A 12154-nucleotide genomic window follows, 5' to 3' on the forward strand; every position below is an offset into this window, starting at 1 on the left:
TCTGTAAAAGTATAAACAGTTTAAAAAACTTAGATAAGCCTGCCTCACAGGCTACACCCAGTCGTTCATTATTTTTTTAAAAAAAAGATCAACCGAACCTATATAGATGAATGTCATAAGAAAACTTGAGACTGGTGAAAATAAAATAAATCATTTCTGGATGCAAGCTGGAATAAGCTACAAGGTTCAAAACAGTTCTGCTGGATTATAAAAGTCTTAGTTGACCTTCCACATGGACTTTCCCCCAAGTTTTGAATTACATCTATATTGGAACATGGTGAACTGCTCTTTTGTGGGTGTTGTCAGAACCTAGCCTTATTACAGTATTACCAAAATTTCTGTGAAAGGAATCATTCCCCAAAAGCTTCATTAACTGAGGCACAGTATACATCTATAATATTCTCACCAACAGAGGTCAGCCCAATCATGTTTTTTTTTTTACATTAATTACTTTCTGCTTGAACCAGTAGTATCATATTTGTTGCTTGCTACTTTTTTGTTTAGCTCAATACTTGGTGCATGTATCTTTCACCACTTTAGTTTCACATTATTATTGCAAGTAACCCTCAAAGAAATTAAGGGGCTTATGTCTGAGTAGCACGAGAGAGAGAGAAGGAGAGAGAGAGAGAGCAAGACAGACAGACAGACAAACCTACCTTTAAATAAGCATAAAATTCCATTGAACACTTTGGGTCTTATATGTAAGAATAGGATTAATAGCAGCATATCATATATTAGAACTGCATATGAGAAGAAAATCACTCAAAAGAAAAAGTTAATTTTACTCCAAGTTTTCTTAATAAGGATCTAGTTAAAGAAAAATACAGTAGAAAAGTAATTACAATGCAGCAACATTATAATACAAGAGGAGTTCTGAAACTATGAATTCATTCCTAAAAAGTTAAATTCCTACTTAAAATTGAACACATACATATTACACCAGTATGTAATGTATACAAGATATACATAATTATAAAAATGTTTTTTTCAATTTGTCTTATATGCGTTTAGTGTAAAATCAAAAGCAACTTGAATATAATTCTACAACCCTTATCATATGCTGGTGATTACACCAAATGGCTTTTAAATTTAGACTACCTCCACAAAAATCAGCCCTTTTGTTAATGTTGTTTTGAGACATATTTATCTAGATATTAAAAGTTGACCTTTGCTTGTAAAAAGAGAACAATCAGCAGTTCAGACACATAAAAGGTAACAAAGTGTGTAATCATCTGAAGTGCAATGAAAAACAACACAGCAACCCCCCCTCCCCCCCCCCCCCAAAAAACCCCACCATGCAGTCCACACTATTAAGATTGAAGACTTCTTAAAATTTGGAAGTATCCCCAACTTCATTCATCTATTAAAGCTGTTATTTGAAGCACATTTATTCAGTTTTGAAATAAAAGGCCTTTTTAAAACAGATGTTGTCACCATAAGAGCATTGTTTTAAAACCCATTTTTTGGATGCTGAACAGAACACTCATTGGATACTTATCTTGAGAGTAGGCTGGGGAAAGAGGATCTTCATGTATTGTTGGACTGCAATTCCCATTCTCACATGTACATCAAGCAATGATGAATGATGGGCACTGTAATCTGAACACATGGCAACTTCCTCTGGAATCCTGGGATTTGCAATTTAGGGAGGGCTTTTTAGTATTATCTCACGTGAATTGTGTCTCATCAGACTACAAACTTTATCACTCCATAGGACATTACCATAATGGTTAGAATGGAATCAATGTTATAATTACATAGTATGGAAAGGCCTTCAGGAGGGACACATGTTTGTCATCCCTGCTCTAGAGGGGAGTTAAACCATGCTATGGATTAAAAATAATGACACAAAAATACCCCTATAGTTTCAGGAAAAAAAATCACATACATATATGGTTTAATACTGATAAACTTGCCACTGCAAGTAATGATAATATACTTGGATATTATCCTAATATTCATATAAAGGGTGTAAACAATTTACCCAAAAACTATAGGCACATCCCAGGGGATTAATATTTTTCAGATCATTGAAGGAAACATAGTAAAGGCATAATTCCTAATAACATGTTTTCCCTCTTGCTGTTGTGTTGTGTGCCTTCAAGTCATTTCCAGCTTAGCCTAAGGTGAGATCTATCATAGGGATATCTTGGCAAGGTTTGCCTTTCTTTGAAACGGAACGAGTGTGACTTCTCATGGTGGGATTACACGGCCAAGTTTTGAAAATTGAAATCTGGCCTGCAGAACTGAATGTTCAGACCACTTTACCAATAAAAAGATGGGACAGGTTTGATAGTTTCAGCTATTTGTAACATCTGTTTAACAGGATAGGACTATGAGACAGTTTCAGCTCTCAGAGAAAAAAAGGGGATCTGCTGTTTGTATCTTCTTCTAAAGTCAGGTGCCCAATAAAAGTATAGTGCCAAATGAACATGTAAAAAGAGAGGTTGTATTACTTTACAACCAAAAGAAGCAAAGCTTTGTAATCAAAGATACCTATTCCACATTTTTGCTATGATACCAAGTTGAATTAATCTGCATTTCCATAGAATTGGTAGCAGTCTGGTTTTATGGGAATCAACTCCAATATTAAATTGCATATATTCACTGTATTTACAGTGCTAGATAGTGACATTGAAATAGCATATAACAGAAACGTTAGTTTCTTTTTCAGCACTTGGGAAATGCTGCCATTGGTTTGAAAGCAGGTAGAAGCAATAAAATATTCACAAGTAAACAAAGGAAAAGTTTCCAATATGTGCTAAGTGGAGGATGACATATTGACATAAGTGACTGAAATAATCAGATTTAATGAACTGGGGATATTCTGATTCAAAAGGCTCATACATAGAGCCAACGGCAACATTGGAAGAGGTGGGATAATTCAGGTTGCAATTCCAAATGTACTAATTTAATAATAAACTTTAATCAAGGTGATTGGGACCAACTATCAAGTAGGCAGGCATAGGCATGCCTTAACTCATCAATTCCTTGAAAAAGCTATTTCCCTTTAATAAAAATACAAGCAGTAGAAACAGAAATTTTGGTATGCTTCTTCAGTTCGTGCTACCCATATAGTTTTTATAATAAACGACTACATAATTTTAACGTCAATATTTGTTCATAGAATCATAGAATCATAGAATAGTAGAGTTGGAAGAGACCTCATGGGCCATCCAGTCCAACCCCCTGCCAAGAAGCAGGAAATCGCATTCAAAGCACCCCCGACAGATGGCCATCCAGCCTCTGCTTAAAAGCCTCCAAGGAAGGAGCCTCCACCACAGCCCGGGGGAGAGAGTTCCACTGTCGAACAGCCCTCACAGTGAGGAAGTTCTTCCTGATGTTCAGGTGGAATCTCCTTTCCTGTAGTTTGAAGCCATTGTTCCGTGTCCTAGTTTGCAGGGCAGCAGAAAACAAGCTTGCTCCCTCCTCCCTATGACTTCCCTTCACGTATTTGTACATAGCTATCATGTCTCCTCTCAGCCTTCTCTTCTGCAGGCTAAACATGCCCAGCTCTTTAAGCCGCTCCTCATAGGGCTTGTTCTCCAGACCCTTAATCATTTTAGTCGCCCTCCTCTGGACGCTTTCCAGCTTGTCAACATCTCCCTTCAACTGTGGTGCCCAGAATTGGACGCAGTATTCCAGGTGTGGTCTGACCAAGGCAGAATAGAGGGGGAGCATGACTTCCCTGGATCTAGACGCTATACCCCTATTGATGCAGGCCAGAATCCCGTTGGCTTTTTTAGCTGCTGCATCACATTGTTGGCTCATGTTTAACTTGTTGTCCACGAGGACTCCAAGGTCTTTTTCGCACACACTGCTGTCAAGCCAGGCGTCCCCCATTCTGTATCTTTGATTTCCATTTTTCCTGCCGAAATGAAGTATCTTGCATTTGTCCCTGTTGAACTTCATTTTGTTAGTTTCGGCCCATCTCTCTAGTCCAGGGGTCCCCAAACTAAGGCCCGGGGGCCGGATGCGGCCCTCCGAGGTCATTTACCTGGCCCCCGCCCTCAGTTTTATAATATAATATATTGTATATACATATAATATTGATAATAATATTATAATGTAATACAATGTAACACTAATAATAATACCATATAATAATATTAATTATATATTCTATATTACGTATAATATTACAGTATAGTGGTATAGTTCAATATAGTAATATATAATGCTAATATTGTGCTATGCTAATAATATAATATATTATATGTACATATAATTTGTAAGTGTGATGACCCATGGGCCTTGTAGTCCTGCTCAGGACATGGTAATTCCTGATGAAGATGAAAACTTGGGTTTTTTACCTTCCCAGTCTGAACTGGATTCCTCTCAGCCAGATCTTTCCCAGGCAGATCTGGGAACCTTGCACCTGCAAGAAAGTTGTCTCCCAGAAGTATGTCAAACAAGCCCAGAGCCTACTTCTCCCGTGTTCTTGCGCCGGGAGTTTTGTAAACAACAGAGAAGTTTGGATTCAGCTTCGCGCAGGAGTGCAAGAATTGCAGCTAAGAATGTAGCCAATTAAGACTGCTTCTCGTGAGAATCTTTAAGGAGTTTAACATCTGGTCTCAGAGTTTAGCTTTCGTTTCTGATTCCCAGAGAACTGCTTCGGTGGGAAAGTTAGACTCTATATAGGTGTTTTGCCCGCGTAGTAACTTCGCGGAGTCAATTCGTCAGCCTACGGAGCGAGTTGTGTCTGGACAGCGCGCTCCGATTCAAGCCTCGCTCCTGCTCAAGCCTTGCCTTGCTATCCAGCCTTCGCCTTGCTTCCCAGCCTTTGTTTATCTACGGACTTTGCCTTGTTTCCCAGGACCAATCCTTGCCTTGTTCCACGGATTTTACCAAGTTATTCCACGGACCTTGTTCTTGTTCCTAGTTACCTTGTTCCACGTTTTAAGCCTTGTTTCAAGTATCAAGTTATTTCCTAGCCTCGCTCAAGTTTCATGGACTAAAGGACCTTGTCATCTCCCCTCACTTTGCTTGTCAAAGTGAGTGTTTCGGTTATTGGATTACAACTTTGGACCTTAATATTTCATATTGGACATTATTTCCTTGGACTAATTTTGACCTTTCCTGAAAGGTCTGCTTCTGGACTATCTTTTACATTTGCTTTTACTAACTTTATATATTTCCTTAATAAAGATATTAGATAGAATCTGGCCTCTGCGTATGGTTATTGGTGCTCTGTAGCCTGGGTCGTGACAGTTTGACTCCGCCGCCCTAAGCACCAATTAACCTCGGCCAGAATGTCTACCGGAACCGTGCCCGGTGGGCAGCCACTGAGCTACACCATCAGCAAGGACGAAGTGGATCGCATCCGCGACAGACTCAACGCCCAGGATGGAGAAATAAAGGGCTTGCGGGAGCGCGGAATCCGCCTCCCGGCCATGGCGTTGCCTACCAAGTTTACTGGAGAAGCTTCTAAGGTTCATGTTTTCCGTCGCCAATGTCAAGCTTATCTAGAGGCCCGTGATGCCGAGTTTCCCCAAGAAGACATCAAAGTGGCGTGGGTTTACAGTCTTCTAGACGGGTCAGCGGCCAATTGGGCGACGGCACTGTTCGACCAAGCCTCTCCACACCTAAGATCAGCGCAACACTTCTTGGACCACCTCAAGGAGACTTGGGGAATCGAGGACAATTTGGAGGCAGCCGGTCACAAACTCCGTCGCCTTTTCCAAGGAGACAGACCTATGTCTCAGTATATAGCCGAGTTCCGAGTGCTGGCCCACAACACCGGCTGGAACGATGTAGCCCTCAGAGGACAATTCCGGGAGGGTCTCAACATTGAAATGCTGGAAGAAATCTCCAAGGTGGATCCTCCCCAGACCCTCGAGGCACTCATTGATCAATGTTTACGGGCTGAAGTCATGATTGCCAACAGGAAACAGTGGGTTCGAGGCCAGGGCAGTAGAGCCGGGGCAAAACCCCCCGCTCCCGCCAGCGTTCAGCCACGTCCAGTGTGGAGACCCCCACCGCCAACCCCATACCCCAGAGGAGGCGAGGAGGTGCCGATGCAGTTGGGCAATGTGCGTCCCAGACTAGATGCCGCCGAGAAGGCCCGTCGTCAACGCTTAAACCTCTGTTGGTACTGCGGGAACGGGGGCCACTTCGCCAGAGAGTGCCCAGCCAAAGGGAAGCCTGCCGCCCGTCTTGCGGCGGCGTCCTCCACGGAGACGAAGGCGTCTGAGCCGACTGGCACACAGCCGGCGGGGGAAGCCAACGACCGGGTGTAGAGAGGCTCGCCAACCCGGTCAAAAAATCCATTCAAGAGCCGCCAACCGGGGTCCTGTTCCTTCTCGTGGTCACATTATGGTCAGCAAAAAGGGGACCCGTCATGATCCACGCCATGATAGACTCTGGAGCTACCAACAATTTCATTGATAGAGAGTATGCCGACTCTCTGGGATTACAATATCATGATTTCAAGAATGCCCGTGTGGTGCAAGCCATAGACGGCCGCCCCCTCAAGACGGGCCCCGTAAGTCAGTGGTCGGAACCCACCAGGATGTGGATAAGGGAACATATGGAAGAGATTTCCTTCTTTGTTACCGAGGTTCCCCATTTCCCTGTGATTTTGGGAATTCCATGGCTGACTCTCCACGACCCTAACATCTCCTGGTCCAACAGAGAACTGCAGTTTGCTTCACCGTACTGCCAAAACCATTGCCTCGTAGCCAAGGTCTGCCATGCCACGGACACCGAGCCCATCATCACCTTGCCAAAGAAGTACTCCGAGTATTGGGATGTATTCAATGAGAAAGAAGCCGAAAAATTACCCCCACATAGACCTTATGACTGTGCCATTGACTTGGTGGAGGGGGCCCCGATCCCGCGAGGGCATCTCTACTCCCTGACTGAACCAGAGCAAGAAGCTCTCAGGGAATTCATAGAGACAAACCTTCGCAAGGGATTCATCAGACCCTCTCAATCCCCAGCCGCCTCCCCAGTGATGTTTGTGAAGAAGAAGTCAGGGGAACTACGCTTGGTGGTGGACTACAGAGCATTGAACAATATCACCAAGCGGAACAGCTATCCCCTGCCCTTAATCTCGGATCTACTGGATCGGCTTCGAGGAGCCAAGGTTTACACCAAGCTAGACCTTCGGGGGGCTTACAACTTAGTTCGCATCAGGGAAGGGGACGAGTGGAAGACCGCCTTCCAGACCAAATTCGGATTATTCGAGTCCCGAGTTATGAATTTCGGTTTATGCGGAGCTCCCGCAACGTTCCAGCATTTTGTCAATGACATTTTTCAGGACTATCTAGACAGGTTCTTGATAATCTACCTGGACGATTTTTTGGTGTTTTCTAGATCACAATCAGAACATGAGAACCACGTCAAAATGGTGTTACAACGATTGCGGGATCATGGACTTTATGCCAAGCTGGAAAAATGCGCCTTTGATCTACAAGAGGTAGATTTCCTTGGTTACCGCATCTCGCCTCTAGGGCTTTCCATGGATCCAGCCAAGGTTTCAGCAGTATTGGAATGGCGGGCGCCAACTAACAAGAAAGAGGTGCAGCGTTTCTTGGGGTTCGCGAACTATTACCGCAAGTTCATTCCAGATTTTGCCCGCTGGTCCGACCCCATCACTAGCTGCATCCGTGGAAAGCAGCCTTTCCGCTGGACTGATCAAGCAGAGAAAGGGTTCCAGCAACTAAAGAAACTATTCACCTCCCAGCCAATTCTACAGCACCCAAATCCTGGAACCCCTTTTGTTGTGCAAGCGGACGCCTCAGATGTGGCAATTGGGGCTGTACTCTTACAACCGGTGGGAGATCACCTCCATCCCTGTGCCTTTTACTCTCGTCAACTAACCACACCAGAGAGGAATTACACCATTTGGGAAAAAGAACTACTGGCCATAAAGGCAGCCTTTGAAACTTGGAGACATTGGCTAGAAGGGGCCAAATTTCCCATTGAAGTCCACACTGATCATCGTAATCTAGAACATCTAAGAACTGCCCGCAAACTAAATCAGAGGCAGCAACGTTGGGCTTTATTCTTCGAACGTTTCGACTTCCAGATTCATTATGTGACCCCAGCCCAGACCAAGCAAGCAGACGCCCTGTCACGTAAACCGGAATACGCTGCAGGACGCAAGGAGACCTTTGAATCCCAACTACTACAACCCGAGAACTTTGCCACGCTCACAGTGGGGAACACCAAATCCATTCCCATTGGTTCAACTTCCTCTACTCCAGGACCCCTCTGTGCTCAAGAAATCAGGGCTAGTCAGCAAGCAGATGCCTGGGCGCAGGACCAACTTCGCCAAGGTCTGCATTTTCCCTTTTCGCTTAAGGATGGGCTGCTTTGCTATAGAAATCATGTTTATATCCCACCCGGACCGGGCAGGGAAAAAGCGCTTCGTCTGTGTCATGATTGCAAACCAGCAGGACACTTCGGACTATTTAAAACCATGCATCTGATCCTAAGGGATTTTTGGTGGCCCAAGATCCGCAAGGATGTGGAAAAATATGTCAACACCTGCCCAGTATGCCAGCGCTCCAAGATAAGAAGGGAGAAGCCCTCAGGACTTTTACACCCCCTTCCTACCCCATCTCGCCCATGGGAAATAATTTCTGCGGATTTCATCACTGACCTACCACCTTCCTGTGGATTCACCACGATCTTAGTGGTGGTGGACCTTTTCACCAAGTTAGCCCATTTCATTCCCTGCGAAGGCCTCCCCACGGCCAAAGAGACTGCGGATCTATTCCTTCAACATGTTTTCAGACTACATGGATTGCCCAAGAGTTTAGTCACAGACCGTGGATCTCAATTCACCTCTCGTTTTTGGAAGGCGCTACAAAAACTATTGGGCATAGACTCTCGCTTATCTTCAGCTCATCATCCCCAAACAGATGGGCAAACGGAGCGCACCAATGCCACTTTGGAGCAGTATCTTCGCTGTTATGTAAACTACCAACAGGACAATTGGGCTTCTCTGTTACCACTGTCTGAGTTTGCCTACAACAATGGAGTTCAAGCTTCTACAAAAGAAACGCCGTTCTTTGCAAACTACGGCTTCCATCCACGTTTCTTTCCCCCTGTCATTGAAACTTCAGAAGTTCCCGCAGCAGAGGATTGGCTGCAGGAACTCACAGCGGTACAACAACTTTTGCTCCAGCAACTGGACCAAGCCAAGGAGGACTATAAACGCCACGCTGACAAACATCGCCAGCCGGGCCCCGAAATCAAGGTAGGAGATCGGGTTTTTCTGTCCACTCGCTTTCTGCCCTCCCACCGCCCTTGCCGGAAGTTAGATGCCCGTTTCATTGGCCCCTATCCAGTGGTGGCGCAATTAAACCCCGTGACTTTCAAACTCCAACTTCCGCGTTCAATGCGCATTCACCCAGTGTTTCACCGTTCCCTGCTCCTTCCGGCGGATGGTGTGCGTCCTGATACAGACCAACCGGCCCCCCCTCCTGTTTTGATGAATGGGGAGGAGGAGTTCGAGGTTGAGGACATTTTGGATTCTCGCTTTCACCGCCGCCGCCTACAATATCTCATTGACTGGGTGGGTTTTGGCCCTGAGGAACGCTCTTGGGAAGACGCCTCCACAGTCCATGCTCCTGAGCTAACCCGTCGCTTTCATCAGACCTATCCCGCCAAGCCGCGACCTCGCGCCTCGGGGAGAGGGCCCCAGTTTGGGAGGGGCCTTGAGGAGGGGGATAGTGTGATGACCCATGGGCCTTGTAGTCCTGCTCAGGACATGGTAATTCCTGATGAAGATGAAAACTTGGGTTTTTTACCTTCCCAGTCTGAACTGGATTCCTCTCAGCCAGATCTTTCCCAGGCAGATCTGGGAACCTTGCACCTGCAAGAAAGTTGTCTCCCAGAAGTATGTCAAACAAGCCCAGAGCCTACTTCTCCCGTGTTCTTGCGCCGGGAGTTTTGTAAACAACAGAGAAGTTTGGATTCAGCTTCGCGCAGGAGTGCAAGAATTGCAGCTAAGAATGTAGCCAATTAAGACTGCTTCTCGTGAGAATCTTTAAGGAGTTTAACATCTGGTCTCAGAGTTTAGCTTTCGTTTCTGATTCCCAGAGAACTGCTTCGGTGGGAAAGTTAGACTCTATATAGGTGTTTTGCCCGCGTAGTAACTTCGCGGAGTCAATTCGTCAGCCTACGGAGCGAGTTGTGTCTGGACAGCGCGCTCCGATTCAAGCCTCGCTCCTGCTCAAGCCTTGCCTTGCTATCCAGCCTTCGCCTTGCTTCCCAGCCTTTGTTTATCTACGGACTTTGCCTTGTTTCCCAGGATCAATCCTTGCCTTGTTCCACGGATTTATCAAGTTATTCCACGGACCTTGTTCTTGTTCTTAGTTACCTTGTTCCACGTTCAAGCCTTGTTTCAAGTATCAAGTTATTTCCTAGCCTCGCTCAAGTTTCATGGACTAAAGGACCTTGTCATCTCCCCTCACTTTGCTTGTCAAAGTGAGTGTTTCGGTTATTGGATTACAACTTTGGACCTTAATATTTCATATTGGACATTATTTCCTTGGACTAATTTTGACCTTTCCTGAAAGGTCTGCTTCTGGACTATCTTTTACATTTGCTTTTACTAACTTTATATATTTCCTTAATAAAGATATTAGATAGAATCTGGCCTCTGCGTATGGTTATTGGTGCTCTGTAGCCTGGGTCGTGACAGTAAGCCACTCTGAGTCCCCTTTGGGGTGAGAAGGGTGTGATACAAATGTAGTAAATAAATGCAGTAAATAAATAATAAATAAATTTTAGACTTAGGCTCACCCAAAGTCTGAAATGACTTGAAGGCACACAACAACAACAACAACAACAACAACCCTAATTAACTTGACTATCTCATTGGCCAGAAGCAGGACCACACTTCCCATTGAAATCCTGATAAATGTATGTTGGTTAAAATTGTTTTTATTTTTAAATATTGTATTGTTCTTGCTGTTGTTGTTGTTTTTGCACTACGAATAAGACATGTGCAGTGTGCATCGGAATTTGTTTGTATTTTTTTTTTCCAAATGATAATCCGGCCCTTCAACAGTCTGAAGGATTGTGGACCAGCCCTCGGCTTAAAAAGTTTGAGGACTCCTGCTCTAGTCTGTCAAGATCGTTTTGAATTCTGCTCCTGTCTTCTGGAGTGTTAGCTATCCCTCCCAGTTTTGTGTCATCTGCAAACTTGATGATCGTGCCTTCTAACCCTTCGTCTAAGTCGTTAATAAAGCTGTTGAACAGAACCGGGCCCAGGACGGAGCCCTGCGGCACTCCACTTGTCACTTCTTTCCATGATGATGACGCATTAGTGAGCACCCTTTGGGTTCGTTCGCTTAGCCAATTGCAGATCCACCTAACCGTAGTTTTGTCTAGCCCACATTTTACTAGTTTATTTGCCAGAAGGTCGTGGGGGACTTTGTCGAAGGCCTTACTGAAATCCAGGTACGCTACATCCACAGCATTCCCTGTATCGACCCAACTCGTAACTCTATCGAAAAAGAGATCAGATTAGTCTGGCATGACTTGTTTTTGGTAAATCCGTGTTGACTATTAGCAATGACCGCATTTGTTTCTAAGTGTTCGCAGACCACTTCCTTGATGATCTTTTCCAGAATCTTGCCTGGTATCGATGTGAGGCTGACCGGACTGTAATTGTTTGGGTCGTTCTTTTTTCCCTTCTTGAAGATAGGGACCACATTCGCCCTCCTCCAATCTGCTGGGACTTCTCCCGTTCTCCAAGAACTCTCGAAGATAATTGCTAGTGGTTCTGAAATAACTTCCGCTAATTCCTTCAATACTCTTGGATGTAGCTGATCTGGCCCTGGGGACTTGAATTCGTTTAGAGTGGCCAGGTGTTCCTGGACAACTTGTTTCCCTATTTGGGGTTGGATTTCCCCCAATCCTTCGTCCATTCCATGTTGCTGAGGTAGAAGATGGCTTTCTTTTTGTGAGAAGACCGAGGCAAAGAAGGCATTGAGCAGTTCTGCCTTTTCCCTGTCCCCTGTCGCCATCACCCCATCTTCTCCTTGCAGAGGCCCTATCGCCTCCTTTTTCTTCCTTTTTCTACCAACGTAAGCAAAAAAGCCTTTTTTGTTGTTTTTTATGTCCCTGGCAAGCCTGAGCTCATTTTGTGCTTTAGCCTTGCGAACCTTTTCCCTACAGGTGTTGGCTATACGTT

Source organism: Anolis carolinensis, chromosome 3 (assembly GCF_035594765.1).
Source record: "Anolis carolinensis isolate JA03-04 chromosome 3, rAnoCar3.1.pri, whole genome shotgun sequence".
In the NCBI taxonomy this organism is placed as follows: domain Eukaryota; kingdom Metazoa; phylum Chordata; class Lepidosauria; order Squamata; family Dactyloidae; genus Anolis; species Anolis carolinensis.